This window comes from Pinus tabuliformis, chromosome 4_1 (assembly GCF_031772625.1).
Source record: "Pinus tabuliformis cultivar Carrire ecotype Pingquan chromosome 4_1, CPIR1, whole genome shotgun sequence".
NCBI lineage: Eukaryota > Viridiplantae > Streptophyta > Pinopsida > Pinales > Pinaceae > Pinus > Pinus tabuliformis.
The window spans coordinates 374,470,607-374,485,001 of NC_142303.1; positions in this window are offsets into that span (position 1 = coordinate 374,470,607).

Sequence of the window (14,395 nt, forward strand, 5' to 3'; positions counted from 1 at the left end):
TAATCTTTGATACTAACCTTGGACCAGATTTGAAGAAGGTGCAAAACTATTATTAGAGTTGGTGAAGAACTTGGTGCAATTCATTTAAGACACATTGAAGTGTTGTATTGAAGATCATATTGTAGTGTTGATTTCATGATGAGGTAACTTGAAGAGATTGATTAGGTATTATGAAAAACAGTGGTGACACTTTCTGTATGACCAGGTTGTCATTGATGACGTGACGTGGAGACTAAGTGAAGGGATAACTAAAGATTGACAGGGCTCGGTGAATAAGATTTTGGGAGTCGTGAAACCAAACATATCTTGACAAAGCGAAGCTATAGGATTGGTGTCCTTGGAGTTGGTGCTCCTAAAATCAAGGTTGGTGCCTTGGATAAGATAAGGTTGATGCCCTAGAGGTCGAGCCTCACTAAAGTCTGAGTAGGTGCTTGGCACATCGCAAGTTGGAGCCTGGGTGTCTTCATCAAGGGTTGGAGCCCTACCCATATTATACTTGATTCATTATAAATATTATATTAATAACAACATTTTATTTCTACTGTTCATTTTTTTGTTCTATATAAGTGATCTAACTGGTAAAAGTAACACTTGAAAAGGAATACTGATTCACCCCCCTCTCATTATTTCTAACAATTGGTATCAGAGCCAGTACCTTCACTCAAAGCCTAACAACTTGAAGGTTAATCATTAGAACACAAATGGTGAAGTCAAGGAAGAAAGTCTCCAATCTTCCTAAATATGTGTCTCCATCAACCACCAAAATTGAAGTCAATCAATTTGTGAAGGCTCCATTGTTCAATGGAAACTTTGATGTATGGGAAGCAAGAATGATAAATTTCTTAAAGACTCAAGGCATTGCAGTCTGGAAATCTGTGATTACTAATAGCATGATGGATGGATAATCCAAGGAACATAATACAAGAGAAATGAAAGCAATATTGAATGGGCTACGTGATTCTATGAAGGCCAATTTTGAAAAATGCTCGCCAACAAAAGGCATATGGGATAAACTTCATGATCTTCACTTAAAAGGAGCATTGACAATGATCTCTAGTCAAGAAAATGATGGAAAACAAGAAGGAAATCTAGAGACCATCAAGGAAGCTAAAGATAAAAGTGATGATATCAAGGCTAAAGAAGACCTAGAAGATGAAGAGAATGAAAAATATTTTGAAGAAGATATCCTCACTAAACTTATGGCTACCATGGAAGATATTAACAATTTGAAAAATTAAAATGAGGAAATTAAGAAGAAAGCACAAGTTGGTGACCAAGACAAGACAAGGAAGGAAATTGACCTTGTCAAGCTTCAAGTACAAGAAAGAGATGAGGAGCTTACCAAGGTTAAGGAAAAATTTCATCAGAATAATTCATATCCATGACAAATCAATTAGATAAGGCAAAGAAATGGGAATATACCTTGTCAAGCCACCTTGAACAAAGACACAAAAGCTTGAACAAACTTGAAGCAGAGATTTGTCAATACAAGGAAGAGGTTTCCTCCCTTAGATCTCAACTAGAAGAAGCAAGGAAACAAGAAAAAAGGAGCTGAGAAGTTGATGGAAAATTTGGTATTCATAGAAGGACAAGTTGATGAAGCAGAAAAGGAGAGAAAAACCATGATATGCCAACTAGAAGAAAGGGATGATGACATCACCAAGTTAAGATCATAAATCACTTCTCTTAAGGCCCAATGACGTGAAGTAACCAAGATGGAGGAAGAAATGGAGATCATTATATCAAATAAGGATGAAGAATGCAAGAAAATGAAGGAAGAAATTGTTTTTCTTAAAAAGGAAGTTGACTTGCTGAATACAAATTTGAAAGTTCTCAAACCCTAGATGACATCCTAATTCATCAAAGGTTTCTCCTCGATAAATCAGGTCTTGGCTATGCAGGTGACTCCTCAAGCAAGAATGATGCAAACCCTAATGCTTCAAACAAAAAGGATGTGAGGAAGCCCGAAAGAAATGTTGATGCTCCCAGTTCTAGCAAAGGCAAGGAGAAGAGTCAAGACAACTATGGAAGAAACCCTCCTCCAAGAAGAAATGCAAATGGTGTCAAGGATGCAAGAAGAAATGGTTATCATTAAAGGATCCCAAGGCAAAAAGACTTCAGAAATACATCAAGGGAACCTTATTCTCCCATGTACCAAAGTATATTTCTTGGTTATTTCTATTCTTATATAAACTTTGGGCACATGGCACAAGATTGTAGGGCATATCACAAAGATAATTATAATGGTCCCCGTTAATCTCCGAGAATAAATTTTGCAAAATGTCATGAATTTTTATACATGAACAATATAGAGTGCTTCAAGTGTCATAACATTGGACATATGGTACGTGATTGTAACTTGGCTTGGGCCTCTACACAAGCTAGAATCGTGCCAGAGAAGAAAGTTACACAAGTATGGAGAAGGGAGAAAATTGAATCCAGAAGTCTCTTGAACACTCCAATCAACAACACATGTTGTTGACTTGATGAAGTTATCCTTGATATTCCAAGTATTTGATGGGGAGACTCTGCCAAAGGAAGACCATGCATATAGTTAGGGGGTCTTATGATGATTAAGCATTCTTGCAGAAGCCATCCGTGAATGGGCCTTATGAAATCCTTGATGAGCTATATTGACAATTATTCTTTGATAGATCATTTCTCAGGGAACACTTCATTGAAGAACATTATCTCTTATCTATCCAATGGATTGTTGTTGAAGATGTCTTCCACTTTATCACTAAGCATGTAATATTTCCTCAGCTAAAGGAGGTTGTGCAGACAGGGGGAGTTGGTTCATCACATAAAGTAATGTAAGCACATCTATCATGAACCACATTGCCAGAAAGAAGAGCACTGTGACAGGGGGAGTAACATACATATGCAGAACTCCTATTCGTGAAGAAAAGAAGCAGCTTGATAGGGGGAGTATTTGGGCACCCCGTTTTCTATTGATGTCAAAGGGGGAGATTGTTGGTCAAAGTTGACAATGATGTCAACCCCGTTTTCCATTGATGCCAAAGGGGGAGATTGTTGGTCAAGGTTGTCAGTGATGTCAATACATGGCATTGTTTGTGATGGAAATTTCTTGTGTTGATGCATGCCCTATTTGAAGATCATGAAACCTTAAATAAATAAATGCCTTAAGTCCTAAATGCCTATTAAGATTGAAATCATAATTCTATAAAGTAGAATCCCTTATCTTAATGTCATGCCTTAAATGAAGAAGCCTTAACTTGAATGCCAAAATCCCTAGATACTAAGAACTGATGTAAATAAAATTAAAATGGCAGTCTCAAAAATGAAGTTTCTTGATGAGAAAATGACCTTAATTAAGAATGTAACTGCCATAGGTTTGTAAAGGGAAATTTCTCCTTTCCAACAAGCTCTCACACTTCTGCTAACCCCCTATATGTTGGAAGAAAACTATTTTACAAAGGTCAAATATAATTCTTTTTTATGCAAGCCGACATACAACCTCACCTCATGTCGGCCTCCTTTCATATGACATGACCATTCATTATAGGTCGAACTTGTATATAAATTGGAGACTAAAACTCGTTCAGTCAGGAATCATGGTGAAGAATATAGATCTTAGAGATGAATATTAGTTCACATCTCGTGAACTTAAAAAGATGAAATATGGAGGAACAATCTAACTGTGATAAGGTTGAATTATTGAACTATTAAAGGATCGAAGTTTTAGTTCTGTGGAAGGCTTGAAGTTCGATGAAATTGTGATAAAAACCCCGTGTTAAAATCTGTTGTAGTCACCTGTGGATCTCGGTGAACCTGTACCTGTGGTAAACTCAAGACAATCACCGGTGGAGCTAGGATTGTACCTCAAAATTTTTGGAGGAGTTATAATTCAGACTCATGGATAAATTGTGTGTCTCGGACCAGTGAAATAACAACTTGGACTGTGGTGTATTGCTGTGATCTTCTTAGATCACCCTTGGACTAGGCTATAATAGAACCTCAGACACAACTCTTAACCACATGCTAAAGGCACAGAACCTTGGGTTCATGCCATGAAGGTCTTGCTGTAGCTTAAATTACCTTGGTGAAAACTTGCTGAAGTTCGAACCTACAGTGCTTCTGTGGCTCGGAACTGATGCAATGATACGTTGAACAATGAAGAAGATCCTTCATTAGTGATACGATTCATTATAGTGATACCTTGTAGTAGGTACAGTGAAAAAAATATCGTTGGAGCCCAGAACTGTGAGTAGTGTCATCTTGGTGGAGCCGAGATCTGTAGGCATTATAGTCTCGGTGAAGCCCAGAATTGTGGGTATTGCAATATTGGTGAAGTATTGGTGCAACTTGGTGCTTGAATATTGTTGCTGAATAGATGGTGTAGAATTGGTGAGCTGTGGTGAAGAAGTGTTGGTGAAGTATTGGTGCAACATGGTGCAAGAATATTGTTGTTGAATATATGGTGCAGAATTGGTGCACTGTGGTGAAGAAGTGTTGGTGAAGTACTAGTGACATATGGTGCAAGAACATTGGTGCATAATTGATGAAGAAGTGTGGTGTAGAATAGATGGTGTAGTATGGTGTATAAATCCTTGTGTAGAAGTATTGGAACAATTTGAACAGTGGTCTGGTGGAGTGTGGTGCAAGGAAATTTGTAAAGAATAATTGTCACAATCTAGTGCTGAAGTCTTGGTGCAACAATGGTCCAATAGTCTTGAGGTAATCTGGTGTTGAAATATTGGTGTAGTGTAGAAGTCATGGTGCATACTTTGGTGCAGACCTTTGGATGTAACTTGAAGTAATATTTGGGACTAACCTTGGACCAAATTTGAAGAAGGTGTAGAACTATTATTAGAGCTAGTGAAAAACTTGGTGCAGTTCATTGAAGACACCTTGAAGTGTTGTATTGAAGATCATAATGCAGTGTTGATGTCATGATGAGGTAACTTGAAGAGATTGATTGGGTATTATGAATAACAGTGGTGACACTTTCTGTATGACAAGGTTGTCATTGATGACGTGACGTGGAGACTAAGTGAAGGGATAACTAAAGATTGACAGGGCTCGGTGAAGAAGATTTTGGGAGTCATGAAACCAAACATATCTTGACAAAGCGAAGCTATAGGATTGGTGTCCTTGGAGTTGGTGCTCCTAAACTCAAGGTTGGTGCCTTGGATAAGATAGGGTCGAAGCCCTAGAGGTTAGAGCCTCACTAAAGTCCAAGTAGGTGCTTGGAACATCCCAGGTTGGAGCCTGGGTGTCTTCATCAAGGGTTGGAGCCCTACCCATATCGTACTTGATTCATTATAAAGATTATATTAATAACAAAATTTATTTCTAGTGTTCATTTTTGTGTTTTAAATATAAGTGATATAACTGGTAAAAGTAACAATTGAAAAGAAATACTAATTCAACCCCCCTCTCAATATTTCCAACAAATTCTCCATTCTGAAAAATACAATTAACATTTAAAATTTTAAATTCAAAATCAAATTGTACTTTACATTTATCTCCTCCTTCAAATTATTTGGATGTTTATGCTGTTGATATGCACATGACATAATAAAATTGTCATGTCCTTCCACTGTTATCTTTTCCGCCATAGTTGCATTGGTGCACTCCTCTATTAGCCACCTCACATTTTTGCAATCTAAGTCATTTTCAAGCCAAATGAATTCCTCCGTGCTTTCACTTATGTCAGATTTTTTCTGGTTGTCTTCAACATTTCTTCCTTGTACTTTTGTTGTCTTCAACCTACCTCTTTGATGTTTGTTAACTTGTAAAACATTATGTTCTTCATCATAATGATTATCATTCCTCTTGTCACTTTGAAGCAATTTATTTCATTCAGTTGTCAATAGGTGACATGTGAGAGTTATAAGAGTTCTCTCCCACAAGGGCCCATCTGTTGTCTGATTTGTTTCAAAGGATTACTCCATCCTTTGTTTACAAAATCCTTATGTTGATTTGATGTTTCTCCAAACTCAATCAATCCTGAAAATTTGGTATCCATCTTGTTCTCTTGGAAAGCATTATCTCTTAGAACCCTATTGTTGCCTTTAAAAACAATATTTTGTCTACCTCCTCTTAACACATATTTACATTCATTTAACAAAATGGAAATTTCCAAAGGTAAATCCATTACCTCAATTTCTTTAGGTTCAACTTTAGGTTGTGATAACAAATATTCTAGCAACTCTTGTTCTTCACTAAAATCTTCGGACACTATCTTTGAACATTTCTTCTCATCTTGAGTCATCATTTCCTCAGTTTCAGGTATGTTTCATTCTCTTTTTTAATCATTCTCTACAAATACACAATTCTTTGTCTCTGCATCATCACATGAGCCTTTTCTTCCTCTTTTGCAACTCCTTGGTTAGGTTGAACATCATCATCATCAATCTCCCATAGAACAACTTTTTGTTCAACATCACTCTTAATTTTCCCATGGAAAATTTATAATTTTCATTGATATAGAAAATTACATGTTGAAGATGCTTGATAGAATATGAAATATCAGTGGTCTGGCCACTATCTGTACTTTTTTGTCTCAAAAATATGTGTCAATCCCATCTAAGGGAGACAACTATGAATAATTACATATGAAAAGTTCAGAAATATATATATATATATATATATGCTATAATTCAAATATTTACATCAAAATTGTGCCATAAAATACTCATAAATCAGGGCCCCTAGCCCTGTCAAATTGTGCATCCATGAATGTGCGGTGGCAGTAGTTGTATGAGTCCATATCCTGTTGTTCTTGTATCAATCAGACACCCTTGGCAAGTGCGAGGCTTCCTTGGATAGCATGTCAGAAACTTGATTGTGTTCCTTGTATATATGATGACAAGAAGAAGTGTCAAAATATGATCTCAGTCTCAATGCATCATCCAATATGTGATATGAAGGAGTATGCCACCCCCAATCCCATTTGTATCTTGTAAAAGTGGGATTGTGTGATATGAAGGAGTATGCCTCCACCAAAACCATGTTGTTGTACCAAGCCATAAAGATAAGCCCATGGGGTATCATAATCTATGTTTTTAGGAAGGATGTTGCGAGCAGGTAGATCACGGGTTTCCTCCGGTAAGAATTGGAAAGCTGTGATGAGGTGAGCAATGGAAAGGGCCCAACGTGGTGCACTTTCTGTGAATATTATCTTGTTCTGTTGTAACCATATGCACCAACTGATCATAACAAGTAGGTTCCGACACCTGTGAGAGTGTGTATTTGACCACCAGCGATTCCATGCCTCCCGAATGTCCAACCCCTGCCAATTGTTTTGTATCTGTAGTTGAGTAGTGACCTCGGTCCAGATGGAAATAATGGTAGTGAAATTTAGGAATTGATGATCACATGTTTCCATATCCTCTTTTCATAATACGCACCATGATGGGCCATGAAAGGTACATTTTTGTAAATTGTCTGTAGTAGGAACCTTGTTCCAGAGGATGCACCACACAAACAGTTTAGCCCAGGGAGCGCCTTCAGCTTCCAAAGTACAACCCACCACTATTCCGTAGTGAGGGGTCTGTGATCTGCATTAATATGGAGGTATCCGTATTTGGGGGAGTATTTCCCATTTGGTGAGTAAGACCAATTAAGTTCATCCTCCCCCTCAGTTACCCAAACATGTTATTCCTTTAATGCTATAATATAATTCTACCAATTTTCCTGCCAGCGTGGGGGAATGCTATAATATAATTCATCTGTCTTGGGAATAAGAGCAATAAATGTAGAGTTGAATGCATTATACATCCTCCCACTAGTCTTGTGCTCTTCAATGATTTGGAGGAGCTCCTGCCCAATTATGTAAAAAAGGGCTATGTAAAATTCAATCGACCATCCATCTAGTCCAGGGCTCTTGTCCCTCTTGAACCACTTTATAGTGGCCTCTAATTCCCCCATGGTTACTGGAATAAGTAATCCATCTCCAGTATCTTGGTCCACAAATATGGGGAAGTGTCATGCTACCTTGATGATCTCAACAAGGTCAGCCTCTGAAGGAGCACTGAATAATATTCCAAAATGTGAAATACCAAGGTTGGCCAATTGATGGAATGTCTTAGCATGAGTTCCAACATCATCCTCAAGTTTCTAGATGGTATTAATAACACGTCGCCCATTAGCTACATGGTGTTAAAACTTGGTGTTCTCATCCCCTTCCTTTAACTAGGTAGCCCTGCTGCAAAGTCGCCATGTTTCCTCCCTATCTTTCAAGATCCTATTCTGCTCAATCTCGAGTTTGACAAATCTTTCTTTTGCATCAGTAGAAATAAAAACTTGACTTTCCTTGCCACCCAAGTGTTCAATTTCCTGTTCTATTTTCCTCAGGATCTGCTCATCTTTTATCCTCTTTTCCTTTGCCCAATCAATTGATTTTTGTTTCAAGGATAACATTTTATAAGAAAATGCAGCAGAGGTCGATCACCGCTATTTAGCATTATAGGTCTTCCAATGCTTAGTGACCATATGTATATAACTATCATGTTTAAGCTATTATCACTCAGGTTTTTCCCTGCCTCCAGAAGGGAATACGGCCGAGGTAACCACTAACCAATCTTTTAGCTGCAGATTCTAGCCAATCTGCAACCAGAGAGGGCTCTCTCTTTATAATTTAGATTTGTTTTGTTATATGTTAGGCTAGTTATGAAGCACAAGTTTTGTTTGGTGTTTGGAAGATGACATTCAGTAGAGCAGGGTTGTAATGTGAGAGAAGTTCAGACCATTGGGTTGATGGAGTCTAATGGAAATAAACCTCTGGGTATGGTGTCTTTGGCAATAGGAGAATTACAGAGCAAGATAATCAAACATAGAAACAATTTTCAAGCTGGAATAAGGTGAAGTGGAGTCAGGGAATGAAAGGCATTTAAGAATCTTTCATTATGCTAACAGAGGGAAATTGTATAAACATAATCAGGGAGAAATTAAGAATTCCTTAATTATATTTAAAATGAAAGAACCAGGGAGACAAGAGCAGTGAAGAGTTCTTGCCTATGCTAGTTCTGTAGAAAACATAAGAAATTACAGGAATTGAACACAGAGTAAAACAAAGTAAATTTAGTGTTATCCTTCTTTCCTGTAACATAGAGCATGATATTTAGATGGTAAATAAAACACAAGCATAGCAACACGAGAGTAAAGAAGACTTATTTGACCATGCATTAACACGAGAATTCTGCAATATATCCTTCTACCATTGATTCCATAACCTGCGAATTCACCAGCAAAGCATTCTAGCAATCTTTTATTTTAGAAAAGCTCTCAAATTATACAGCACAGGTCCAGAATGATATTCACCAGCCAACGATAATACATATCTTGGGGAAGTATTTAGAAGAGTTTACAAAATATACCGTAGGAAGAAATATCAGCTAATAAAATCATCCATCTACTCTAGCAAAGGTAATAACTAATGTGGAAAAAACCACGCAAAAATAAATGAAGGAGTAACTATGCTTGTACAGGCCGGCTTAGGTGTTCCGCTATTGTTGACTTTTGGCTTAAGTAGTCGGCTGATAGTCGTTTCTTTGATTTGCGTCCCTGTTGTGCTGTCATTTGCCACTTATGCCTGAGTTTGTCTCAACGCTTTTCAACGCGAATTCCTTCCTTTATCAATTTGATTTTATAATAGGTGACTTCTGTATTTAAATTAGCTATTATGCAACAGATCAAAAAAGAGTATTTGAATTACCTTGGCAAAACCTCAAGCATGCTCTCCCACCATTGATCTGTAGGCAGCCGGTATCTCTGTAGCTTAACCAATGTTTCATCAGCTTCAATGTATGTGTAGTAGCTTGGCTAGACCTCAGAAAGATGGTTTATTTCATGTTCAATATAATTTTTTTTTCCAATTTGTCATACAAAACCTGTCCTAAGGGAGGTGCTATCTCTTCTGTGTTGCTTGATGATGCTGTGATTTGATTTGATATATAGGTATTTACCCTTCGAGCATATTGTTCATGTGTCAACAGTATTCCACTGCTGGTCAGTAAGCTGGGCAACCCCTTGCTCTGCAACATTGCAAACTTTTGTCTGAAGATATTTATTTCTGCTTGCATCTCTTGGCACTTTCTCTCCAAAGTCTGCACAAAATTCCTCACGGTTAGCACCTTTTTCACTAACAGAATTGTGTCTGTTCTGTTCCTGATATCCAGAGCTGCTAACTGTTCCCTAGTATGAGTATTCAAAAAATGGATCATTTTGTTGGCTTCCTCGGGCTTGTTTGCCAATAATGTTCTGACCTTTTGAGTCTCAAATTGAGCTATCCCAATCAACTCAATCTGATCATTAATGGTTTGGATTGCTGTCCATTGATCAATGATGGACTGGCCAATTTTACTCCACAAAATTGTTTTGATTTCTTTTAAAGTCTTGTGAAGAGTAAGGTCCTTCTCCAGCTCCTTTATTCTTTTATCCAAGGCCTTTACTTCCCCTGTCTTCTCAGCCACAACCATTTTTGATTTGTCATAATTCACCTCAATCTTGGCTAATTTTTCTTTGGCCTCTCTTAATTTTTCCATTTGCAGTTCCAGGGCCTTTATTTCTTTCATCATTGACTCCATACTCAGGCTGCCTTCTTGTTCTGCTGCTGCTGTAGTTGTTGCTGTAATTGTTGCTGAAGTAGAGGCTGGAGCTGAGGTACCTGCTGTTGATGTTGGATCAGTAGGAGGGACTGCTGTGGTGACTGTAGGAGGAGCAGTTCCAAGAGTTAGAGCTGTTTGAGCCGGCTGAGAGGCCAACTCTCCATGTTTTCCTTGCAATGCTGCCCCCAAGGCTTTCTCCGTTTCTAGTAGTCTTTCATTCATTCTCATAAGTAAACTTACTACATCCTCCTCCTCTTTCTGTTGTGCTACCTCTGTGGTTTGAGGATGCATTGTAGCTGACAGCTTGAGTTGTTTTATAAGGGCTGCTATGTCTTCTTCTTTCTTCTTAATTAAAGCCTGTACGCCCTTGGGATCATTGGGATCATGCCCCAGCTCCATGATGATATCCTCCAATGATTTGATCCTATTGTCCTTGGCCAATGAGGAAGCCTTCTCCAATTCCAATTGGGCAGAAGTATTATGGAGCAAATTTTGCATTATGTGGGCTAATATTACCTTATTTTCCAAGGTGGAGTACACCATTTCTCCAGTTTGTTTGTGTAACTCAATCTGGTCCATTGGGTGGATGTCTTTAGCAAGGACTTCCAGATTGGTTCTAATATAATCAGCAGCTGACTGGGGCTCCTGTACTGTAGGCCTAAAATGACTTAGGGACATTTTCCCTTCTTGGATATCATAGGCTGCCATTAGCCTCTGTTGATTAGTTGGAGCCATTCTTAGTAATTGGTTATAGAGCTGGAAACTTACCGGCTCGTTTCTAGCATTGATTTCATTGAACGCCTTCTTGATGTCAGAACCTTGCTTGCTCTGCTGCTTGGTGGATGTAACCTCCACACCTTGTTGTCTCTCTTGCTCCTGCTGAAAGGAGCTAGCTGATGTTTCCATACTTGGAGGAATCCGTTGTTCGGTTGTTTCCTCACCTCTTTGATTGCCTGCTGTCTCCTCTGTAAATTCTTCCTCAGAGTAGGGGTTCAACCTTTGCCTTTTCTCTCCTTGCTGTTCTGTGGAGGCCCCTGTGGGTGTCTCTTCCTGCCTGTCCCTTTTCTTGGCTCTTTCCTCATTGAGAGGAGTTTGTAAGACAGGGACTTCAGGTGCTTTTGCTTGTGTTGAAGGGGCTTGCCCTTGACTTTGTTCTTTTGCTGTATCTGGCCGGTCTGCCATTGTCTCCTACTGCTCTGAATGCTGCACCTCCTTGCCTTTAGATGTCCCTGCAGGTGGAGCACTTTCTTGGGCAGGTTGTTGGGAAGTTGTGGCAGATGATGTGCCCGCTCCAAGGTGTCGAGGCAATGTGAAAAACACCTGTCCAACAGAGTCTAGGTCAAGTGTCTTTTCAAACTCTTTCATTTATTTTTCTAATCTCTCTTCTTCAGTAAGTTCTTCAACTAGTGTGCCTTCCATCCACTCCTGTTGATTAGCATATTGCTCAATTTGAGGGATACTATAGTGCACATATCCTGTAAGCTTGTGTTTGACTCTCCTAAAGCTTATGAAATGTTCAGGGTCATATGGTGACCAAAGAAAACTTTGTTTCAACTTAATTTTATCTCTCAGAATAGTGTCAAACTCCTTCCATGCTTCTTCCCTTTTATTAAAGATAAAAGGGCCCAATTGGTGCCTTATCTTGAGCTGTGCCTTTTTCCTGGCACCATAGAAATGAGTCAAATCTGAACTACTGAATTGCCGGTAGTATTCCAGGGCGAAGAGTCTCATAGGGACATACTTTGGCAGTTTGTAGGGAGCCAATTGACAGCCATAGATCCTGATCACTGTATGGTTTTGGTAAAAATACCAATCACCAATGCTGTATTCCTTTGAGAGGTGTAAGATTTTCTGCATTTCAGCAGAGAGCCTGGTAGGAGGAGTTATTGACAACAAGCAGGTGGCTGGATATATGAAAAGGTCAATAAACTCACAATATGTATATGGGGAGCTACTAACATGATGGAATACTGAGGACCAAAATATTACAGACCTTCGCTCCCCCTTAGCATCCAATTTTTTAAGGGGAACTGGGAAACTATCAGGTTGATAGTACAACATCAAATGGTATATATATGCAGTGTATTTGAACACTCTCTCTCTCTCTAAATTCATGAACTGCTCATGAATTTTGTTAGCTATATAGGTGGCATAATCATACTTGACAGCAGGGGGCTGTCCTGGAGCAAACATGGACATAAAAGCAAAGACAATCTCATCCACAATCTCACTTGTTTTGAATCCCAGGATGTAGGAAATTATGTCTATGAGCATTTTTCCAGCCTCACTAAACCAGGCATGGTGATAGGGAATTTTGTATCTGGAGCAGCAATCTGGTGGCATAAACAGCTTGGCTATTCGGTCAACTTCTGCAGAGGACAACTTGGAGGCTTGGTCTAACAATTTTTTCATGGTGAGAGGGACCAAAGGCTGAGCTGGCTCGAAGTGCAGCATCTCATTTATGGATTGAGGGGTGATATAAAAGAGGACATTTCCAGAAGGGTCCATCACTGCCCTTTGAGAAGGCTCATAATTAGCACAACATTGATGGATGAGGTCAGGGAAGACATTGACTGAGGGCATGTAGTATATAGGCATATTAGACTCCCAGATTCTAAATATGTCAGTTTTGTTCTTATGACTATTCCTTATTTCACAAAAGGCTTGCAGGTGAGGCTTTTGACCCTCCATGTCATCAATCTGGAAATCCCTATCAGCAAGAGGTAACCACTACAACTGCTTATGAGGTGCATTCAAAGGTGCAATGTTTAGGGCCACTGGAGCCTCCATGATTCACTGTATTATAATTGGATTTTGATACTGTGTCTCAACAGGAAACATAGTACTGAAAGTGGGCTTTTAACAGGAATTTTGCAATTTTATTTCTGTATGAAAATGGCCTTACTGAGTAAAACTCAAAGGGAGGACAGAGTCTGCAGAGTTTTTAATGAGGAGGCTGAAAAGCAATGGAAAAAGCACGGCTTTTGCAAGTGTTTTTGGTGGTTTTGCAGGCGGACATGAGCTCGACTTCAAGTTTTAATGGACAATTTATCAGAGGGCTACAAAATTAGCAGGTTTTGCCCGAAAATACGGTCAAACAGTGAGTTAGAGCGCAGAGGCTTGCGGGAAACAGTGTATTCGAGTGGAATTTAGCTCTCTTGGTAATCTTAACAGAGAAATAACATAAACAACAAGGTTTATAGGTGATTGACCGGTAAATACCTGTTTTTCGAGAGTTTGGTGCGAAATACAGTTGCAAAGTGAGCTGGGGGAGTCGGGTTGCAGGTTGAACTTGCTTGGGTGGCGAACTGGAGTGCTGGTGCGAGTTAGAACAGTGGCTCCACTTGGGGATGACTTTTCCAAGTGAAAAGCCAAGAACAGCAGGTCAGATGGCCTTATTTTAGTTGCTTGCTGTCATCTGAAACACACAACTGAAACACACAGTGAATCTTTGTGGCATGTGTGCACTTCTCATAAGCTGATCTGTACAGAATTATAGCTCTGTTCTTGCTGGTTTCTCTGAGTGTTTGTCATCATCTTTATAATTCCCAAGTTTTCTTTTTGATCTCTTATGATAAATTCAAAGTATGCACAAAGGTGGTATAATTCCTTGAATTTGTTCTTAAAATCTGCTGCATCTTATCCCTTATCTAATTGTTGTAAATAAAAAATGCTAGAAAGACAACTATTTATGTACAATATACAATTGTGTTATGTTGATCAAAGAGAATCAAAATAATGCTTGAGCATTCGCCCATTGACTGGGCCTTCCTCAGCTTCTGTGCCATCCAAACTCTTCAAAAAATAGGTGTTGTTTCCTT